Source organism: Mesoplodon mirus (genome assembly GCF_964341445.2).
Source record: "Mesoplodon mirus genome assembly, chromosome: 6".
Classification (NCBI taxonomy): Eukaryota; Metazoa; Chordata; class Mammalia; order Artiodactyla; family Ziphiidae; genus Mesoplodon; species Mesoplodon mirus.
Window position 1 is genome coordinate 86,605,210 of NC_138982.1, and position 23,693 is coordinate 86,628,902.

At 38.8% G+C, this 23,693-nt stretch overlaps 1 protein-coding gene across 15 annotated transcripts in view; it reads left to right on the plus strand.

Moving 5' to 3' along the window:
• The window catches only part of ZBTB20 (zinc finger and BTB domain containing 20), an 825,027-nt gene that overhangs the window by 653,214 nt on the left and 148,120 nt on the right, over positions 1-23,693 (plus strand). The window contains exon 1 of one of the 15 annotated variants that reach the window (XM_082624265.1): positions 3,234-3,680. The exons of 13 other annotated variants lie outside the window; for them this stretch is intronic. The gene's annotated coding sequence lies outside the window, so the exon portion shown is untranslated. Of the gene's footprint in view, positions 1-3,233; positions 3,681-3,935; positions 3,953-23,693 lie in introns of those variants that run through there. One more of the 15 variants, XM_082624266.1, reaches the window with a different exon arrangement.

Genomic DNA, 23,693 nt, shown 5'->3' on the forward strand with positions numbered 1-23,693 from the left:
TTTGAGAGAAACGAGTCCTTCCTTGAAGACAGGCTTAGATATTTCAAGACCTCCTCAGAAAATTTTTTCAGCACCTTCTGTGCTCCAAATTGAGGCAGTTTGCATCATGTTTCAGTATAACTGAGTAGCAGGCTGGCAAATTCCCTGCTTTTCTACTCACCAAAATCCAAAATAGAACTCACAAAAACTCCTTCCTTCATCACTGCACCCCACAAAAAACACCCCACTGGGACCCCCGGGGAGAAACGGATCCCCCCCAAAAAAAACCACCAACCAGTAAATAGAGCCAGCCCTGAAATACAAATTCCCAACTGTAACTGTAGCACTTTGCTCAGTACTGTGAGCTTGCTAGTGCTGGCACATTTTTTATAATACAGATGCGTAAATGTGCTGTCTGAGGCAGAAGAGATGCAGCATCCCCTCTGGTGTTTCATGTCTAGAGTGCATTGCACAGGAGTAGCCTCCCAGACCCAAAATAAAAGACTTAATTTGCCATCTGACCATTTTTTTTTAATTAAGACTTCCTGTGACTTAATTTCTCGTAACATTTGTAGAAAACCATCTTTTTCGACTTTTGAAGCATTTTCCAAATTCAAACTTTCACTGTCTGTATCTTACACATATACACATATGCATACACATTTAGAGATTATATATTTAAAGTGAAGTATGTAATATGGACCACTTTATAGGTTTTCTAAAGAGTGTGCATGTGCGTGTGTTTGATAATGAATTATTTTATAGTTAGGACATAAGTTAATCAAACCAATGGGAAATCATTCTTCTAAACCAACATGTATATTAACTTTTTTGGACCATGAATATGCATTCTTAAAGAGTAGCTTATTTTATGGAGTACTCCTTCTTCTTCTCTAAAATTGTTTTCTAGAATACATTTTTTCTAATTAAATAATACTGACAAAAGTGAAAGGGAGGAAAATATGCTGTAACCAGAGGTCCAGTTTAACTTCCAAAGTTGGGCCAAAATTTTGTCCAAAACTTAAATCTGCCTCTGAGGGATAAAGATTAGAAACACTGAGGGGACTTCCCTGGCGGCACAGTGGTTAAAACTCCATGCTCCCAATGCAGTTCAATCCTGCATCGAACGGGTTCGATCCCTGGTTGGGGAACTAAGATCCCACATGCCATAGGGCGCAAACAAAAAAAAAAAAGGAAAAACACTGAGGTCTTTACAAAAGAGAGCAAGGTCCAAAGGCCATTTCCAATAGCTTAGGGATGAATTCCAGGGGTTCAGACCTGTGTTTGACAACAGGCCCTTTCTACTCCTGTGTCCTTGGGGGCAAGTTAATTACTCGGTTAGCCTTGAGTTCCTTAATTATAAAATAAGAATAGTAATAGTAATTGCTTCCAAGAATTCTCGTGAAGATTAAATGAAATAATATCAATATGTGTGAAGCATTTGGTCCAGTATCGGTCACATAGAAAATGCTCCATAATGGTTGGTAGTTTAAGAGTCTAAATTATTTTAGCATTGTCAGTATCTTTAGAGTAAATGCCTCACCTGGAGATGGCCATGATGCACACTTCAGTGTGTTATTTCTGGCATGTTTCTCAGTTTATACATGATGATTTTTTTCTAACCACAACACATATAATTATGCAACCAGCATTTTGTTTTTACAAGATCATATTTATCGTACACTAACACCATGCCAGGTGCTGTGCAAAGCACGTGATGTATATCATGTCATATGATAATCCTTACTACAGCCCTATCAGTCACCATTATTACACCCATTTTTCAGTTGAGGGAACTAAAGCTGAGAACACATCAGCAGTTTGCCCGCAGTTATGTAACTAGGTAATGATGGAGTCAGATCTTGAACCAGGCAGCTAGTACTAAAGTCTAACCTAAGAAAATAATTACAAATAAATAAAAAACTTTGTGCACAAAATGTTTATCATGAATATTTTTTTTTTACTTTTCATTGTAGATATTTCAAACATACACAAAAGTAGAAAGACCATCATAGTGAACCCTCATGAGTTCCTCACTCAGCAACAATTATCAGCTCATAGCAAATCTTCTTAGACATATCTATGTTGTAAAACTAGAAATAAACTATATGTTCAACTCTAGGGAATTGGTTAAGTGTTTTATGACATACCCATTAGAATTTTTGAGTCATTAAAATGTTTATGAAGAGCTTATAATACCTTGGACTATTTATGCTATATACTAAAGGGCAGCATATATAATTATACATATTGTGTAATCACAACTAGTTTTTTAACTTTTTATTTTATGTTGGAGTATAGCCGATTAACAATGTTGTGACAGTTTCAGGTGAACAGCAAAGTGACTTAGCCATACATATACATGTATCCACACAACTATTTTTTAGTAATAAATTGTAGATCCTGGAAAACTATGTTCTTTTGTCTTACTCCTTTTCTGTTTTCCTAAATTGTATGTCATGGGCATTTTTTTTTTTTTTTTTTTTTTGCTGTACGCGGGCCTCTCACTGCCGTGGCCTCTCCCGTTGCGGAGCACAGGCTCCGGACACACAGGCTCCGCGGCCATGGCTCGCGGGCCCAGCCGCTCCGCGGCATGTGGGATCCTCCGGGATCGGGGCACGAACCCGTGTCCCCTGCATCGGCAGGCGGACTCTCAACCACTGCGCCACCAGGGAAGCCCGGGCATATTTTTTTTTGAGCATATTTTATTTTTAATGATACAACAATTGTTTCTCTTATGTTTAGAAAAATATATAGGTGTCTTCATGTGTAAAGGGAGAGAGCTTATTTATCTGACTTCACTATGGAAATGAGCTTATGCAAATAGACTATCCCATATAACAGAAGCTTATCTCCTCTTAATTATCAAAAGATATTTTATTTTATTAATATTAAGTTTTGATGTATAGTATCCTAGATTGATATCCAGCTTTCTTAGAATATATTTACCATAATTCATACTTTTCTAAATGCCTGAGGGTCATCATCATAAAACAACAATTGCGTTGTGTTTCTACTGATGCTGATGAGGATGTGGAAGTATAAAAATAACGCTGTATATTTGAATATTGTTCTGTGGTTTCCAAGCATTTGCAAGTGACATTAACTATTTGGTCCTTAGTCTATAAGATTATTTGCTTCTGTGTTTATTTACCCCCAGATTACTATAATATTTTTAGTTCTCATGTCTTCTTTTTACAGTTTTTATTTCTCTTCTTCAGTGATCAAGTTTCTTCTTGTTGTGCCAGCCTCATCTTAATCTGCATTTCTTCTCTAATACACTACTTCTAATCTGCTTCAGACTAGGAAAAAAAAACAACCAACGTCACTTAGGTTGCACATAAAGTCCATGCATTTACTCATTCACTTAACAAATATGTAAACAAGTGCAGTACACCGTGTACTCAGCAGTGGGGGAGATACACAGATAAACAAGACACAAATCCTGCCCTCAGAAAAGTTTTCATCCAGCAGCAGGTCTGAGATGTGTGCTACTTTGCTAGAATCCATAGTAGAAAGTGCTGTGCTCTATGAAAGCAGTATAGATTAAGTATTATTGTAGTTCAGAGAAGAGCTAACTGGGGGCTTTACCGAAGAGGCGACACTGGATTTGGGCCTTAAAAGGCAAGGAGGACTTGTGCAGACAGATAAAAGAAAAGAACATTTCTGAAACCGTGAGCAAAGCCGGGAAGAATCAAAGGGTAATGATTCTGCAAAGAAGTACTTGGGTTTAACTAGAGCATGGAGTGTGTGAAGGCGAGTCGTGGGAAATAAAATGGTAAAAATAAATTGGGACCAGAAAGTGAAAGGACTTGATTACCAGGCCAGGAATTTGGACTTTATTCAGTAGACGATGGAAAGCTATTGAAAGTTTTTAGTAGGAGTAACATAGTCAGAGCTGTGCCTCAGATTGGCTCTGCCAGCCGTGAGCAAAATGGATTGGAGTAGGGAGAGACCAGAGGACACAGATCAGGTAGGAGACTATCTCAATAGTCCAGGAAAAGGCAACGAGGACCCTAACTAGGGCAGGGGCAGAGGGAACGAACGGAGCTGGTAAACTGATTGAGATATGGCAGAAGGAGCATTAATCCATTGTATTTGGGGAGCAAGGGAGAGGAAGGCACAAAAGACATCATTATGGTGTTGAGCCTGAGTGGGGCCATAAACAGAAGCAGGGGGCTAAAGAGCAGGGGCAGATTTGGGAGCAGAAAGCACAAGTTTAATTTTGAACATACAGCGTGAAGGTACGGACGGGGTATCCATGAGAGTTCAGCTGGGCTTTTGGAGACAGGAGGCTACCGTGCAGCAGAAGGGCAAGGCTTGGAGATCAAGATGTTGTCTCTGTCTCAAAGACAGAGAGGACAAAGTGGCAAGAGCAGAGCTTATCAGAGAGACTTGAGGGATTTATGTGTGGTCTACTTGACTTGCAGGTCTTTTACACTTTCTTTCTCTTCTTAACCGTATTTGGAATGCCACATAAGTGGCTTGCAGGTGTGTGAATTATACATAAAAACATACAAAAGATACTCTAAAGTAATGAAAGAATTTGGAATATAGCCAATGGTATCAATGTCACATTATCCACAGCCTTTATCTTCACATATAATATATTCCTGTGTGACCTTAGAGAAGTCACTGTACCTCTCTGGGTCTCAGATTCCTCATCAGTTAAATGAAGACATTGATTAAGATCCCTGGTCACCATAACTAGCTGAAAGCAGCCAAAACTGACATTATATAAGAATCACTCGGGGAAGGGAGGGGCAGAGGCCAAGGCTCAGGAATCCGTATTCTTTAAACCTTCCTAGGTGATTCCGATATGCAGCCAGGGTTGGTAACCACTGGGCTACACATTCCAGCTCTTACATTCTGAAGAGTTATCAATCTTTCAGACAAAATGGGCCTTTTTTGCCACAGTTGACAAATAAGAAAATATATCCAAAATAATGTTTACTGTCAAATTCCATCTATAACAAAATACTTCCTCTCTCTTCTTTAAGAGTAAGATAGAAAACGTATTTGAAAAGCACTCTAATTTAGAAGTCTCCTGTGATGTTATAAAGTGTGAAAGATACGTGTGAAGGGGGACATGGAAGGGGCAGAAAACCAGGGAGGGTCAGGCACGTGCACACATACAGCAGCGCTCCTCTGGGCACCCGTGGACTAACCACACACCCAGAACCCAGCTATGCCTGTGCTCTATGGTTGATTTTAACGCTCCCACCGTGCTTGTTTAGGTTGTATATATCAGCATTTCAGAAGTTCTTGTGTAGATTGTTTTTGTCTGTTTGAGCTATTATAACAAAATACTGTACCATAGACTGGATGGCTTATAAACAACAGAAATTTATTTCTCACAATTCTGGAGACTGGAAGTCCGATTTCAGGGTGCCGGCATAAGCAGGTGAGGATCCTCTTCTGGGCTGCAGACTTCCTGTATCCTCACATGGCACAAGGAGCTAGAAAGCTCTGTGGGGCCTCATTTAGAAGAGTACTGATCCCATCCATGAGGGCTCCATCCTCATGATCTAATCACTGCCCAAAGGCCACACCTCTATTATCATCACACCGGGGATTAGAAGTCTAAGATATGAATTTGGAGGCAGAAGACACAGACATTCAGACCATAGGGCAGACCCAGGACGGGTCTAGAGTGAAGTTTTTTTGAAGTCTATTGAGATTCCAGTAGAGGATGACCCCTCTCCTTGATTAACGGGCTCATCTTTAACACACCCTCTTTGTTTTATTCGTTTTTCATCATACATTTCATAACTGAACTTGTACATAGCTCCATTACTACAGCATTGCCTCAGCAAAAAGAGATACATTCTGAGGGCCCTAGAGTTTACAGCATGCTGGCCTGGGCCACGCAGGTGGGAAGAAGGGAGAGGGCTGAGGTGTCAATTCTTCATTCACTTTCTGTATTTTCTTTCTCCCTTCCTCCCAATTGAGGAAACAGTCTCCTGAACTTGACCGGCCAGACTGGAGAAACAGGTTGGAACACGGGAAATCTGAAAGTTTCCAACTTCCAAACTAATTTTGACATCCTATTTGCCCAACTAGTATTTATTGAGGAGCTGCTATAAGTAGGGCATTCTGCTGAGTCTTTATTTTCACCAGAAATTAGCGACCAATTGTGATTTTGATTGAGTGCTGGCTACTACCATAGACCTAAGTGCAGAACAGAGCTAACGATAATGATGATAATTTACATTCATATGGATCTTAACAGTATTTTCACAGAATTAGATTTGTGCCCTCCCTCTCGACTAGGGAAATCCTTCTCTCATCCTCATTTGTATCATCACCCATCACCCTTCTTCTACTCCTCAACCCCACGGTTATCCATTAACTTTCCCCAGTCAAACTGTGGCATCGTGACTATTTACACTCAGGTGGTCTGGTAGCCTCATTAAAGTAATTTACTCCAAGGTGTGAATGAGGTTTAACCCTCTTGGAGAAATTTGTATTTTAAAAATGAAGCTTGTTAGACAACCGATTTTTTTTTTCCTCCAGTTAATGACATGGGAAAAGAGATATTTTTGAGTAGGTCTCTCAGACACATCCTCTTTGACCTCTGTGCCCCAACACACAAAGCTTTATTTACATTCATAAAAGAGAATAACATAGGAAATCAGCCAAGCAGACCTATGTATCTTCCCTAACCCCCCATGCATATTCCCTCTCCCTCTCTCTCTGCCTTCCCACCCTACCTCTCTCTCTAAGCTCTGCAGGTTGCTATACTTTTAATGTCACATGACACCCCCATGTATCAAACACCTGCTGGCCTCCACCATGCTGGACCAACCACCTTGTTCCTAATCTGTTCCCACTCCAAATTCTGAGCCTTGGTTTCATTTTCTATTTATAATCTTATAACCGCTCTTTAAATTTACCTCTTAGATTTTTGTTCCCCTGATCTTGGAGATAGTTTAGTAAAATAGATGAAGCTTAGCTCTGGAGTCAGATGCCACTTCCTAGGTGTATGACTTTAAGTGAGGTATTTATCATCTCTAAGCCTCTGTTTCCTCATATGTAAAATGGGCATATTGTGAGGATTAACTATGATATACGAATAGGATCAGGAACATTTTGTTAGGAGTTCAATACATGTAGTTACAGTATTAATGTTGTTTATTATCTCCACTTCCCTCAACAACTTTGATTCGCATTTCCTCTACTGGTTCTACCTTGGAGAATCTACTTCTTGAGTGTACTGTGCTGGTCAGGACCAGTTTCCTGCACTTGACCTTTTCTGCTACTTTACACAGAAAGTTGATAATGATAGGGACCATATTTAATGAACAAAAACAGGACGTAATTTTATAAATACAAGCATATTTGTGGGGATAATAAAAGGCAAGCTTGGAAACCAGGTCTGTTGCAGGAAATCAGAGACTTATGACTTCTTATACTGTGAATTTTATACTCTGAATGAAGATGAATTTCAGAGTCACAAGGGAGTGCTAAACATAATTAAGTGACCTCTCTGATAACCCATTGTATTCAGAAAGCAAGGTCAGTAACACAGGGAACAGTTTTCTACACTTCAGAGAGGTATTTTTCTTTCCCCAAAAGAGAAAGCAGATGCTTTGAAGTTACATCCAAACTCCACCACTTAAAATACAATGACAAAAAGACTCAAAAGCCCCTATAATTAATCTGTTACTGGTAAGGAAACTGAGGCTCAGATAAATCAAATAATTTGACCAAGATTAATGACACCCATCTTGCAGACATATTATGAAGATTAGAAATTATGTATAAAAAGCTGGCATATTGTTTGGTCTAAATAAATGCTTTTCCTGGAGATCTAGAGCCAGGTTTCTCTTCAAGATGAAAAGGAACTGAAATTTTGCCCACTTTCCACGTATAACCGATCTGTACATTTAAAAACAAACAAAAAACTATCTAGCTACTATAGAATATGGAAATAAACATTTTCCACATTTACATTTTTAACTCCAATTTGTCCATTAAGTATATACAGATAGACAGATTGGATATAAACTATACTTTTTCAACACTGATTTCTAAAAAAGGAAGTTTTCAAAGGATTCCTAATGTACTTTAGCAGTTTAGAAGTGTCTTTTGTTATTATATAAGGGAAAGGTAGGGTACTCGCTGGCTGTGTCATTTTAAAAAGCCATAAAAAATGATCACTTAACATTTTATGGAAAAATACCCAGGCACTTAGAGAAATTTCACAAAAAAGAGACTCCATATTTTGATATATTTAATGCCTAATTTCCAAGTAGAAAATATTACTCTTATCTAAATAAATCTTGAACACTTCAGATAAATTGAAAATTTGTATGCCAAGTGTTTTTTCCTATTGCGAATGAATCAATAATTTTGAACTTCATTCCATATGCCTCTTTAATTTATAGAGAATAAAACAATACTGATTTTTCAAAAATTAATACACAAGCTCAAGCTACCAAGTTTCCAAATTATGATATTTCCAATGGCAAATGAAATAACATGCTGTCCGTGCAGTTAGTGATTTTAGGCAATTTGAACATCATGATAAAAGGAGTGGGGAGGGGGGGATTCCAAGCAGTGTTATAATTAAAGGTCTGTTGATTCTTCAGTTTAAATGCCATTGTTGAAAGATTTTTCACTCAGATGTCAAAGTCTGTGGCCAGCCAAAATTTGGCATGCTAGAACTCAGCCCAGGGAAACATTGTGTTCTACTGATTTAAAAACCAAAATCTGTTAAGAACAGAAATGTTGGTCTTGGGCTGATTTCTCATGAATCAGAGCCAGAGAATAGCCAAATACCACCTCCTCTTTACAAAAGGAAGTAGTGCAGGTGGATGTTAACGTGAAATGTGTGTTCAGGTGGAAAATGAAGGGAAATGATCGTTAGATGTCATCATACAGTACATTGGGTTAAAGTTTTATATAATTAAAGCATGGTTCTTTGAGAAGTTTGAAACATTTTAGAAGCATCTTCTAGCTAATATTTCATGGATGATTAAATGGGGAGCAGAATTTACCTACCTTCCAAGATTTGCATATTCAGGTCCAGTTTCTCCAGTCACGTCTCTTGTGACTCCAAAAACTTGAAGCAAACTTTATTTGCTTAGCTCACTGCCTAGAAATATATTTTCAAACACCATGTTTTCTTTTCTTTAATTTGAAGGTTACAAACCAGTGACCCGTGAGCTGCATCGAACTAGCCTATTGAAAAACAATTTTGTCTGTATAGTATTTTCAAATAATTTGAGAGTTTGAGCCAACCTTTAAAGATCAAGATCTCACAGAAAAGAAATCCAGATCTTTTCCAGGTTCTCTTGAAAATGTGGTGAGCTTGAAATATTAGACCTGCATTTTTACACAGGACCAGTATCGGGAACTGGGTAGTAACTGTTCCCTTCAGACAAGCCATGTTGTCTCCAGTTAGACAAAGTACCTATTGCCCCACATTTTATGTCACATCCACTAAACTCATTTACTCTATCACCCTGGCTCCTAGAGGCACTTCACTTTTCTTTCTTTGCTTACAGTATATATATTGTTTCCTTGCTTTCTTTGCTCCTGGTATTAAGTTTTAAAGCTTCCAAAAATTTCTTTCCAATAAATGATAGTATTGCAAAGGCTATGCACACTGGTGATCAACAAAGCATTACTGAAAATGATAAAAATTAGAATGCAATAAAAATGTCCAAAAATAGGGAATTGCTTAAAACTATGTTGATATATCCATAGAATGGAATACTATACAGGGCTTAAAAATATATGTCTTGAAAGAATGAAGGTTACAAAACAATTTGTACAGCAAGACTCCTGTTTTGTACAAGAAAAAATATTTATGCACAGAGGAAGAAGGCTAAAGTGATGTCTCAGGGCAGGCTTAAAAAATGTACACGTGTACAAAAAATATATAAAAATAAGTAAATAAATAAGCCCCAAGGATATCTATTCTAGATCCCCTGCCATATGATTTCTTTACTCCATTTTTACCCAACAGTTGGAACATATCCTGAAGCTATTTTTCATCTCTCTATCTGAAGCTGATTATTCTTCTTGTCTTTATTCTTTAGAGGATACAATTAAGAATAAGAATGTCAGAGTTGTTTTAAATACTTGAGAAGCCATTCCTGCTTGCCCACATACTAGACTACCACCATGGCAAAGAAAGAGAACCAATTCCTGTGTTGACCTGGAATTGGTTTGTTCTTCTAAAGTACCCTTTGCTGATACCAAAAATTATTCAAAACATTTTGTAAACATCTTGGAGCAGAAAAAGTTCACATAAAAATGCACTTTATAATATGAACACAGAAACTCTCAGGGGCTGGAACTGAAACTCATCATTGCAAAGGAATCAACTTTGTGCCAACAAGTAAAAGCCGTCTAAGCATTTATGGAAATTACTCTGATCCCAGCACTTAGCACAATGCCTGGCAGATAGGAGAGCCTCCAAAAGTATTTGTTAAATATGAATAAATTTGCACTCCCACCAAAAAACAATTGACGTGCACATCAAAAAGTCAGTCATCTTTTTAATAAAAATGAAACAATAAAATTTGAACTTTACTCATAGAACTTCCAGACGTAGGTCGGGTGCCTCAGAGTTAATAATGCCGTAAATTTTTCCCACCAAAAAATAGTTTGTTTATGTGTGGGCCTGAGTATATGTATGAGTTTAGGGAAACAGTAGAAAGGGATAAGAGGTAGTCCTTTTTTGTTGTTGTTGTTAACATCTTCATTGGAGTATAATTGCTTTACAATGGTGTGTTAGTTTCTGCTTTATAACACAGTGAATCAGCTATACATATACATATATCACCATATCTCCTCCCTCTTGTGTCTCCCTCCCACCCTCCCTATCCCACCGCTCTAGGTGGTCACAAAGCACTGAGCTGATCTCCCTGTGCTATGTGGCTACTTCCCACTAGCTATCTATTTTACATTTAGGAGTGTATATATGCCCATGCCACTCTCTCACTTTGTCCCAGCTCCCCCTTCCCCCTCCCCGTGTCCTCAATCCACTCCCTACATCTGCATCTTTATTCCTATCCTGCCCCTAGGTTCTTCAGAACCATTTTTTTTTTTTAGATTCCATGTATATGTGTTAGCATACAGTATTTGTTTTTCTCTTTCTGACTTACTTCACTCTGTATGACAGACTCTAGGTCCACCCACCTCACTACAAATAACTCAATTTCGTTTCTTTTTATGGCTGAGTAATATTCCATTGTATATATGTGCCACATCTTCTTTATCCATTCATCTGTCGATGGACACTTAGGTTGCTTCCATGCCCTGGCTATTGTAAATAGAGCTGCAATGAATATTGTGGTACATTACTCTTTTTGAATTATGGTTTTCTCAGGGTATATGCCCAGTAGTGGGATTGCTGGTTCGTATGGTAGTTCTATTTTTAGTTTTTTAAGGGAACTCCATATTGTTCTCCATAGTGGCTGTATCAATTTACATTCCCACCAACAGTGCAAGAGGGTGCACCCTTTTCTCCACACCCTTTCCAGCATTTATTATTTGTAGATTTTTTGATGATGACAATCCTGACTGGTGTGAGGTGATACCTCATTGTAGTTTCGATTAGCATTTCTCTAATGATTAGTGATGTTGAGCATCCTTTCATGTGTTTGTTGGCAATCTGTATATCTTCTTTGGAGAAATGTCTATTTAGTGCTTCTGCTCATTTTTGGATTGGGTTGTTTGCTTTTCTGATATTGAGCTGCATGAGCTGCTTGTAAATTTTGGAGATTAATCCTTTGTCAGTTGCTTCATTTGCAAATATTTTCTCCTATTCTGAGGGTTGTCTTTTTGTCTTGTTTATGTTTTCCTTTGCTGTACAAAAGCTTTTAAGTTTCATTAGGTCCCATATGTTTCTTTTTGTTTTTCTTTCCATTTCTCTAGGAGGTGGGTCAGAAAGGATCTTGCTGTGATTTATGTCATAGAGTGTTCTGCCTCTGTTTTCCTCTAGGAGTCTGATAGAGTCTGGCCTTCCACTTAGGTCTTTAATCCATTTTGAGTTTATTTTTGTGTATGGTGTTAGGGAGTGTTCTAAATTCATTCTTTTACATGTAGCTGTCCAGTTTTCCCAGCACCACTTATTGAAGAGGCTGTCTTTTCTCCACTGTATATTCTTGCCTCCTTTATCAAAAATAAGGTGACCATATGTGTGTGGGTTTATCTCTGGGCTTTCTATCCTGTTCCATTAACCTGTATTCCTGTTTTTGTGCCAGTACCATACTGTGTTGATTACTGTAGCTTTGTAGTATAGTCTGAAGACCAGGACCCTGATTCCTCCAGCTCTTTTTTTCTTCCTCAAGATTGCTTTGGCTATTCAGGGTCTTTTGTGACTCCATACAAAGTGTGAAATTATTTGTTTTTGTTCCATGAAAATACCATTGGTAATTTGATAGGGATTGCATTGAATCTGTAGATTGCTTTGGGTAGTATAGTCATTTTCACAATGTTGATTCTTCCAATCCAAGAACATGGTATATCTCTCCATCTGTTTGTATCATCTTTAATTTCTTTCGTCACTGTCTTATAGTTTTCTGCATACAGGGCTTTTGTCTCCTTAGGTAGGTTTCTTCCTAGGTATTTTATTCTTTTTGTTGCAGTGGTAAATGGGAGCATTTCCTTAATTTCTCTTTCAGATTTTTCATCATTAGTGTATAGGAATGCAAGAGATTTCTCTGCATTAATTTTGTATCCTGCTACTTTACCAAATTCATTGATTAGCTCTAGTAGTTTTCTGGTAGCATCTTTACAATTCTCTATGTATAGCATCATGTCATCTGCAAACAGTGACAACTTTAATTCTTCTTTTCCAACTGGGATTCCTTTTATTTCTTTTGCTTCTCTGATTGCTGTGACTAAAACTTCCAAAACTCTGTTGAATAATAGTGGTGAGAGTGGCCAACCTTGTCTTGTACCTGATCTTAGAGGGAATGGTTTCATTTTTTTCACCATTGAGAATGATGCTGGCTGTGGGTTTGTCATATCTGGCCTTTATTATGTTGAGGAAAGTTCCCTCTATGCCTAGTTTCTGGAGGGTTTTTATCATAAATGGGTGTTGAATTTTGTCAAAAGCTTTTTCTGCATCTATTGAGATGATCATATGGTTTTCCTCCTTCAGTTTGTTAATATGGTGTAACACATTGATTGATTTGCGTATATTGAAGAATCCTTGCATTCCTGGGGTAAACCCCACTTGATCATGGTGTATGATCCTTTTAATGTGCTGTTGGATTCTGTTTGCTAGTATTTGTTGCGTATTTTTCTATCTATGTTCATCAGTGATATTGGCCTGTAGTTTTCTTTCTTTGTGACATCTTTGTCTGGTTTTGGTATCAGAGTGATGGTGGCCTTGCAGAATGAGTTTGGGAGTGTTCCTCTCTCTGCTATATTTTAGTAGAGATTGAGAAGAATAGGTGTTAACTCTTCTTAAATGTTTGATAGAATTGGCCTGTGAAGCCATCTGGTCCTGGGCTTTTGTTTGTTGGAAGATTTTTAATCACAGGCTCAATTTCAGTGCTTGTGATTGGTCTGTTTATATTTTCTGTTTCTTCCTGGTTCAGTCTCAGAAGGTTGTGCTTTTCTACGAATGTGTCTATTTCTTCCAGGTTGTCCATTTTATTGTCATATAGTTGCTTGTAGTAATGTCTCATGATCCTTTGTATTTCTGCAGTGTCAGTTGTTACTTGTCCTTTTTCATTTCTAATTCTATTGATTTGAGTCTTCTCCCTTTTTTTCTTGATGAGTCTAGCTAATGGTTTATCACTTTTGTTTATCTTCTCAAAGAGCCAGCTTTTAGTTTTATTGATCTTTGCTCTTGTTTCCTTCATTTCTTTTCCATTTATTTATGATCTGTTCTTTATTATTTCTTTTCTTCTGCTAACTTTGGGTGGTTTTTTTTGTTCTTCTTTCTCTAATTGCTTTAGGTGTAAGGTTAGGTTGTTTATTTGAGAGGTTTCTTGTTTCTTGAGGTAGGATTGTATTGCTATAAAGTTCCCTCTTAGAACTGCTTTTGCTGCATCCCATAGGTTTTGGGTTGTTGTGTTTTCATTGTCATTTGTTTCTAGGTATTTTTTGATTTCCTCTTTGATTTCTTCAGTAATCTCCTGGTTATTAAGTAGTGTATTTTTTAGCCTCCATGTGTTTGTATTTTTTACTTGTTTTTTCCTGTAATTGATATCTAGCCTCATAGCGTTGTGGTCAGAAAAGACACTTCATACGATTCCAATTTTCTGAAATTTACCAAGGCTTGATTTATGACCCAAGGTATGATCTATCCTGGAGAATGATCCATGAGCACTTGAGGAGAAAGTGTATTCTGGTTTTTTTTTGGATGGAATGTCCTGTCAATATTAATTAAGTCCACCTTGTTTAATGTATCATTTAAAGCTTGTGTTTCCTTATTTATTTTCATTTTGGATGATCTGTCCACTGGTGAAAGTGGGGCGTTGAACTCCCCTACTATGATTGTATTACTGTCGATTTCCCCTTTTATGGCTGTTAGCATTTACCTTATGCATTGAGGTGCTCCTATGTTGGGTGCATAAATATTTACAATTGTTATATCTTCTTCTTGGATTGATCCCTTGATCATTATGTAGTGTCCTTCTTTGTCTCCTGTAATAGTCTTTATTTTAACGTCTATTTTGTCTTATATGAGAATTGCGACTCCAGCTTTCTTTTGAGATTTCCATTTGCATGGAATATCTTTTCCGTTCCCTCACTTCCATTGTTTATGTGTCCCAAGGTCTGAAATGAGTCTCTTGTAGATAGCATATATATGGGTCTTATTTTTGTATCCATTCAGCCAGTCTATGTCTTTTGGTTGGAGCATTTAATCCATTTACATTTAAAGTAGTTATTGATATGTATGTTCCTATTCCCATTTTCTTAATTGTTTTGGGTTTGTTATTGTAGGTCTTTTCCTTCTCTTGTTTTTCTTGCCTAGAGACGTTCCTTTAACATTTGTTGTAAAACTGGTTTGGTGGTGCTGAATTCTCTTAGCTTTTGCTTGTCTGTAAAGGTTTTAATTTCTCTGTTGAATCTGAATGAGATCCTTGCTGGGCATAGTAATCTTGGTTGTAAGTTTTTCCCCTTCATCACTTTAAATATGCCCTGCCACTCCCTTCTGGCTTGCAGAGTTTCTGCTGAAGGATCAGCTGTTAACCTTATGGGGATTCCCTTGTGTGTTATTTGTTGTTTTTCCCTTGCTGCTTTTAATATTTTTTGTTTGTATTTAATTTTTGATAATCTGATTAATATGTGTCTTGGTGTGTTTCTCCTTGCATTTATCCTGTATGGGACTCTCTGTGCTTCCTGGACTTGATTGACTATTTCCTTTCCCATATTAGGGAAGTTTTCAACTAATCTCTTCAAATATTTTCTCAGTCCCTTTCTTTTTCTCCTCTTCTTCTGGGACCCCTATAATTCGAATGTTGGTGCATTTAATGTTGTCCCAGAGGTCTATGAGACTGTCCTCAATTCTTTTCATTCTTTTTTCTTTATTCTGCTCTGCAGTAGTTATTTCCACTATTTTATCTTCCAGGTCACTAATCTGTTCTTCTGCCTCAGTTATTCTGCTATTGATTCCTTCTAGAGAATTTTTAATTCCATTTATTGTGTTCTTCATCATTGTTTGTTTGCTCTTTACTTCTTCCGGTTCCATGTTAAATGTTTCTTGTATTTTCTCCATTCAATTTACAAGATTTTGGATCATCTTTACTATCATAACTCTGAATTCATTTTCAGGTAGACTGCCTATTTCCTCTTCATTTGTTGGGTCTGGTTAGGTTTTACCTTGCTCCTTCATCTGCTGTGTGTTTCTCTGTTTTCTCATTTTGCTTAACTTACAGTGTTTGGGGTCTCCTTTTCACAGGCTGCAGGTTTGTAGTTCCCATTGTTTTTGGTGTCTGCCCCCAGTGGCTAAGGTTGGTTTAGTGGGTTGTGTAGTCTTCCTGGTGGAGGGGACTGGTGGCTGTGTTCTGGTGGATGAGGCTGGATCTTATCTTTCTGGTGGGCAGGACCGCATCCGGTGGTGTGTTTTGGGGTGTCTGTGACCTTATTATGATTTTAGGCAGCCTCTCTTCTAATCAGTGGGGTTGTGTTCCTGTCTTGCTAGTTGTTTGGCATAGGGTGTCCAGCACTGTAGCTTGATGGTCATTGAGTGGAGCTGGGTCCTAGCATTGAGATGGAGATCTCTGGGAGAGCTTTCACCATTTGATATTATGTGGAGCTGGGAGGTCTCTGGTGGACCAATGTCCTGAACTCAGCTCTCCCACCTCAGAGGCACAGGCCTGACACCTGGCTGGAGCACCAATACCCTGTCAGCCACATGGCTCAGAAGAAAAAGGAGATAAAAAGAAAGATAAGGAACTTTCCTGGTGGTGCAGTGGTTGGGAATCCACCTGCCAATGCAGGGGACATGGGTTCGATCCCTGGTCCGGGCAGATCCCACATGCCGGAGCAACTAAGCTCGTGGGCCACAGCTACTGAGCCTACATGCCACAACTACTGAAGCCCATGCACCTAGAACCTGTGCTCTGCAACAAGAGAGGCCACCACAATGAGAAGCCTGCGCACTGCAATGAAGAGTAGCCCCTGCTCGGCGCAAACAGAGAAAGCCCATGCGCAGCAATGAAGACCCAATGCAGCGAAAAATAAATAAATTTCAAAAATATAAAAATAAATAAAATAAAATATTTACCAAAAAAAGAGAAAGGCACAAATAAAATTAAAAAGTTATTAAAATAATAAAAATTATTAAAAATTAAAAAAATTAAAAAGTAATTTTAAAAAAACGAAAGAAAGAAGAGAGCAACCAAACCAAAAAATAAATCCACCAATGATAACCAGTGCTAAAAACTATACAAAACAAAACAAAACAAAACAAAAACAGAGAGACAGAACCCTAAGACAAATGGTAAAAGCAAAGTTATACAGACAAAATCACACAAAGAAGCACACACATACACACTCACAAAAAGAGAAAAAGGAAATATATATATATATATATATATATATATATATATATATATTAAAAAAAAGGAAAAGGGCAATGAAATCAATAAACTACCAAATCTACCAATGATAATAAACTCTAAATACTAAACTAAGATAAACGTAAAACCAGAAACAAATTAGATGCAGAAAGCAAACCCCAAGTCTACAGTTGCTCCCAAAGTCCACGGCCTCAATTTGGGGATGATTTGTTCTATTCAGGTATTCCAGAGATGCAGGTACATCAAGTTGATTGTGGGGATTTAATCCACTCTTCCTGAGGCTACTGGGAGAGATTTCCCTTTCTCTTCTCTGTTTGCACAGCTCCTGGGCTTCAGCTTTGGATTTGGCCCTGCCTCTGCGTGTAGGTTGCCTGAGGGCATCTGTCCCTGCCCAGACAGGAGGGGTTAGAGGAGTGGCTGATTAGGGGGCTCTGGCTCACTCAGGCCACGGGGAGGGGTGGGGGGAGGTTACGGAATGTGGGGCGAGCCTGCAGCAGCAGAGGCCAGCATGACGTTGCAACAGCCTGAGGCATGCCATGTGTTCTCCCGGGGAAGTTGTCCCTGGATCACAGGACCCTGGCAGTGACGGGCTGCACAGGCTCCCAGGAGGAGAGGTGTAGATAGTGACCTGTGCTTGCACACAGGCTTCTTCCAGCAGCAGCCTTAGAATTTCATGCCCATCTCTGTTGTCCGTGCTGATAGCCGTGGCTCACGCCCGTCTCTGGAGCTTGTTCAGGTGGTGCTTTGAATCCTCTCTCCTCATGCACCCTGAAACAATGGTCTCTTGCCTCTTAGGCAGTTCCAGCCTTTTTCCCGGACTCCCTCCCAGCTAGCTGTGGTGCACTAGCCCACTGCAGGCTGTGTTCACACAGCCAGCCCCAGTCCTCTCCCTGGGATCCGACCTCTGAAGCCCAAGCCTCAGCTCCCAGCCCCTACCTGCCCCAGTGGGGGAGCAGACAAGCCTCTCAGTCTGGTAAGTGCCGGTTGGCAGTGATCCCCTATACAGGAATCTCTCCACTTTGCCCTCCGCACCCCTGTTGCTGGGCTCTCCTCCATGGCTCCGAAGCTTCCCTGCCACCACCCCCATCTCTGCCAGTGAAGGGGCTTCCTAGTGTGTGCAAACTTTTTCTCCTTCACAGCTCCCTCCCACTGGTGCAGTCCTGTCCCTATTCTTTTGTCTGTTTTTCCTTTTTTCTTTTGCCCTACCCAGGTACATGGGGAGTTTCTTGCCTTTTGGGAAGTCTGAGGTCTTCTGCCAGTGTTCAGTAGGTGTTCTGTAGGAGTTGTTCCACATGTAGATGTATTTCTCTGATGTATTTGTGGGGAGGAAGGTGATCTCCACATCTTACTCTTCTGCCATCTTGAATGTCTCTCCAGAGGTAGGCCTTTTAAAGATGAGTTCAATGATGAAGAAAGACTCCAGCTCTGAAATATGCCTCTTCACCATTACTGATTTGACTGTTTTGACCATCTATCTCCACTTCTCTAGATCAGTCTTTACCTTTGGACCCCATAACATCTGTTTTCATGATTCTCCTGTTCATCTGAATGCTCCTTCTTGCCCTTTCATGCATTCTTCCTTCATCTGCCCACAAAATGTAAGTTTGCCTTTCTTTCTTCCCTCACTGCATTATTGAAGTCTGTGAGCAGTTTTAGCTTCATCCAGACATTTGGATCACCTCCCTGAAGATCTGAGTATCTAGTCCTAGCTTGTAGTCTCAGGTACCACAGACATGGTACCAGCTGCCAACTAGACAATCCCACCTGGATGTGCCACCAAGAGCATCTCAAACTCCTACTGCTATCCTTCGAGTATGCTAGAAGCTAATCAAATCAACCCCAAATACAGTTCATGCTTTACTACCTCCATGCTTTTATTCATCCCATGCTCCTTGCTTAAATCCTAATAGTTGGAACTTTTCCCACATTCCAAAGTCCATCTCAAACACTGCCTTCCTAGGGTAACTTTTTTCAGTGTCCATCATCAGATGATATTCCTCAAGCCACTGAACCTACGGAATTTTGTTAGCAACACTTTATGGTAATGGCCTTATTTTGCATTGTATTTTAGTTATGTGGTGTTTATTTTCTCCCATATCTAAAAATTAGGGTTATGACTTCTTATTCATCTTTGTAACTATTTTCTAGATCTTAGGTTCTAACAGAGTCTTTTACTCATAGTAGGTGCTCATTAAATATATATTGAATTAAATTGGGTTTATGTATCAGTGGTCGTATGTGCGTTAGGGTTTAAAGACCCAGAAAACCCACCTGCCCAAAGTGTCTCCCCTACTTTCCAGGCCATAATATCTTGCTTTGGAGACTTGCCCTTCTACAAATGGGAATTTTCCACTAAGTTGTGTCTCTTCATTCCCTAGAAAGTAAACTATTGACTAGCTAAGTTACTCTGCCTTCTAAGATCTACTCATTATCTCCTAAGAGGGAGCAAAGTCTTGAAAGAATAGGCAGAGGTCAGGTATGTTCTCCAGGTAGTAACACATAGGAAAATGTACCTGAGACAGGTAGGGTAATGGAGAGTAGCTTGGGCTGTATCACTTTCTAGCTGTATGCCTTACATTTCTTAGCTGTAAAATGGGATGATAATAATATTTTCTACCTGACAGAGATGTTATGAGACTAAGTAAATAGTACTAAACTGTAAAGAATAAATACTAAACAATAAAGTACTTAGAATAATATCTGGCACACTCTAAGTGCTAAGTATTAAGTATTCATATATCTGGCATATATAGTATATATAATCATGTGTATATTAAGCATATATGTATATACCTAATACATATACGTATACATTTAACAATTATTATGATTGTAATTGTTATGTCACCCCATGAACCTGATGGCACATCCCAAAGAAACTCCTAGATAGCCAGAGACTTTCTGGGGATGGAGAGTGTAAAAGAAAATAGAACAGCCTTTGTCAGACAGACCAAGGTGTGACACACAGCGCTGCCACCTGTCAACTCTGCGCCTTGGGGAAGTTACTTAACCTCTGGAAGCCTCAGCTTCTTCATCAACAAAACCAGAATGCCTACTTTTACATATGCTTTGAGGATTAAGTGAGCTTTTGTTCTCCCCAGTGATTTTAAGATTGGATCTGATTCTTTGGGTGATTCCTATCCTTTTTCTGAACTTCACAGTTGTTTTCTTGATACATTAGATTCCAGACTTTTTGTTTTGAACCAAACTTGAAAGAAATGGGTGGCACTGTTCAAAAAAAAAAAAATGGTGGCAGTACCAGCTAATAATTTCAAAATATCAATAATTTAATGCAGTAGTGAAAGATTGAAATGTTCACCAGTTAATATGCACCAAGCCTGACAGACAGCGAATACTTATCAAACTGTGGCTAAATCCTTAATCTAGAAGAAACTTACCAGTCAGAGCAGGTTTTGTTGCTGTTGTTGTTGTTGTTTTTAATGAAATATGTTCTATCTATGGAAATAATTAACTGTACTAATCCACAGGTTTTACAGTTGATCATTTTTTTTAAGTACAAGAATTTAGATTTTTACTGAAAACAGAAAGTCCTTTCCATGTAGTCCTATTAGAAAGGATTTTTGTTTGGGGGGAGGGATGGGAGTGGAGGGGGGAAACAAAGGAGGGAAAGTGGTCTCGAAAATATCTACAAACTCCCAGATATTTGGATCTGAAAGAAAGAGAAGCTTGGCATGTACTTCTCACATTTAGTCCTGTAGTTGTAGTGCTGTGATGTGGCACTTAATGCTCTAGGGGACCTCGAGCAAGCGTTACAAATGCAACCAAAAGTCTCATAAAAACAAGCCTCTTAACAGTATGTGAGCTGGTCTGCAATGGCCTCAGGAAATCCCCCCAGCTATTCACGTCCTTTTTACCCACTACATTCTCTGACTCAAAGGGAAACCTCACTTCACCTCCTTGACCAGAATTGAGCAGACATTGATTTGGTTACCCAGTGCTTTACTTATTCATTTATTAGTCTTCATCATTTGTATTCCGCTAGAACAAAAGAATATATCTCTGCTTTGCATTAATTTAAGTTTAAGGATGTGCAAATGCGGGTTTGTGAGAGAGTGCATATTTATGTTTATGTAATTTGTGTGTAGCTTGCTTTAATTTAAAATATTTGCCGTCAAAGCTGTAGTACATACTCACCATCACCTTCATTGTGCAGAATGATTCTGCTTGACATATTAGCTGAATTCCTAAAAATGTTGCATGTAAAGTGAGCTTTTTAGAAGAGAATCATGTTTTTCTATTTACTTCTATAATTAGTCAGGTTATGTGTCACATGGGAAAAATAAGTGGCCCAATCCATAATTTAAAAAAAAATTAAGAATTGCAACTTTCACCTCAGTGACAATGATGCCTTTATCTATGGCCACTTTATGTGGCTTAATTGCCCCCAAGAAAAGCCAATAAGAATTGAATCCAATTAAAAAGCAGATATTTTGGAAGCAAATGCTATGTGTAAACCACTGTACTGGAGGCATTGGGAAATTCAGAGAAGTGTAAGTCAGGGTTTATCCTCAGGGAGCATATAGTCTAGTTAAGGGTGCACAACAGAAAAGATAGGATTGTATACAACAATTAAAGATTTAAATAACAGTTCTAGATATTTAGATATGTTCCTTGCACAATTACATTAATGATTTATATTAAAATATACCAGGTAATTTCCCTTCCATTGGAAGGACTCATTGATTAGGTACCACCTATTCTTAGAGCTACTGAGTGGCAACAGGGCATGGGCTCTTCATCTGAACTCGACTCATAGGTTAGTTTAAACAAAGTTTGGGCAATTCAAGCAATAATAATTTGCATCATGGCAAAATACATGTTCCTGTCTTTTGAAATGTTGAACACCCAGTAGCTTTGCTACAGATTTTCCTTCAGGAATGCTTGTTGAACTAATAGACATTTCTAAGTAGATGTTTGATGTTAAGCAACCAAGGAATGGCCTTTGAAGATATTTTCACTCCTCAATACCAGCTTTGGATGCTATGTTGCTTTTATTTTGAATTTGTTTTTACTTAGGGAATATTGGCCAGAACAGAACCATAATAAATTCTGCAGCAGTGTCTATTTAATGTATAACTGATCATAATTGACCCAAAGATCATATAGGGATTTAAAGGAAATAACATCCTTTGTTACCACCTAACTATAACCTGACAGAAAGATTAATGTAAGTTAAGGAGAAAACCATGGTGGTATATATACAACTTAAATACCTGAAAGTGTGCAGGCTACCATATGCAGTATTTCCATATATACCTTTACTCTTCTGTTGAAGTGTAAATAACAGCATCAATAGTGCCAAGCAAATGGGATCTTTAGCTTACAAAGCATTTAGAATATATCATTCCTTTTGATCCTCAACTTGTGATCTCAACAAGTTGTGAGATTATTAAGTCACGTACCCACATTTTACAAGTGAAAAATCTATGAATTTAAAAGGGCAGATGACTTGCTTAAGGACACAGAGTTCTTAAAAGGTGCAGCTGCTTCCCCTGATGCACACGTTGTGACTGGCTCAGAGGAAGTAGCAATCCAAACAGAATCTTTTCCACACCACAACTGTCCTGCAAGGCACCAGGCACCGAAGAGTTGCCAAAATGTGACATTTGACTTTAATCATGAGAGGATGGAAGAGCCCTCAGGCCAAAAGGCATACCTACTATGATTTCTTGCAAGAAGGAGAAGGGATGGTTAGCTATCTTTTATAAGATATTTTTTTCCTGCATATACAGAGCCCTTGATAAATACTGTAAATTTTCATTACTAAGAAATTGGACAAAATCCTGATGATTTTCCATGAAAATCATGGTTGTCTCTGAACTGGTTGTGTGAGAGTTTTTTCGGCTCTTTAAGAGGTTGGACTTCAATATCTAAAAAAGTCTCAATCCTGATCTGGACAACCCTTCCCACCTACCAGGATTTATATCTTTTCCATTGAAAAATCTGTGAATATAATCAGTTGTCTTTGAGCTGGCTTCCTGGAGCTTCTTACTTACTTAACAATATGGTACGGGGCTTCCCTGGTGGCGCAGTGGTTGAGAGTCCGCCTGCCGATGCAGGGGTCACGGGTTCGTGCCCCGGTCCAGGAAGATCCCACATGCCACGGAGTGGCTAGGCCCGTGAGCCATGGCCGCTTCGCCTGTGCGTCCGGAGCCTGTGCTCCGCCACTGGAGAGGCCAAAACAGTGAGAGGCCCGCGTACCGCAAAAAAAAAAAAAAAAAAAAAAGTATATGGTATGGAAATGAAAGAGATCATGGGCCGCTTTACTAAAACTGAGTGGCACTGGGAATTTATAAAGAAGTATGACTCTGAATCTCACAAGCCACAGGCTTTCATTGGTGATATAGCATTCAAAACTGCCCCTGCATTTTGCTACCTGATGAACAAATTAAAAAATTCAGCACCTGGTTCTAGAAGCTAAAAATGTCAGTGGGTCCTCCATTCATTATCACATCCTTTAAAAGTCTACAGACTTCTAGGCTTCATTTTTGGCTTGGAGAATTAGAACTGACATTTGAGCTTCTTGAACTTTTTTTACTCTTATTTCTTCAGAGCCTCAGTTAATGTGAAATATCGAGGTGATATCCCCAACACCTTGGTCCCAGGACACTTGCAATCCAAATTGATGTTTCTTCCATAATAATAATGCTGCAGTTTTAAAGTATATAGTGTTTTCATATTCATGATCTTATT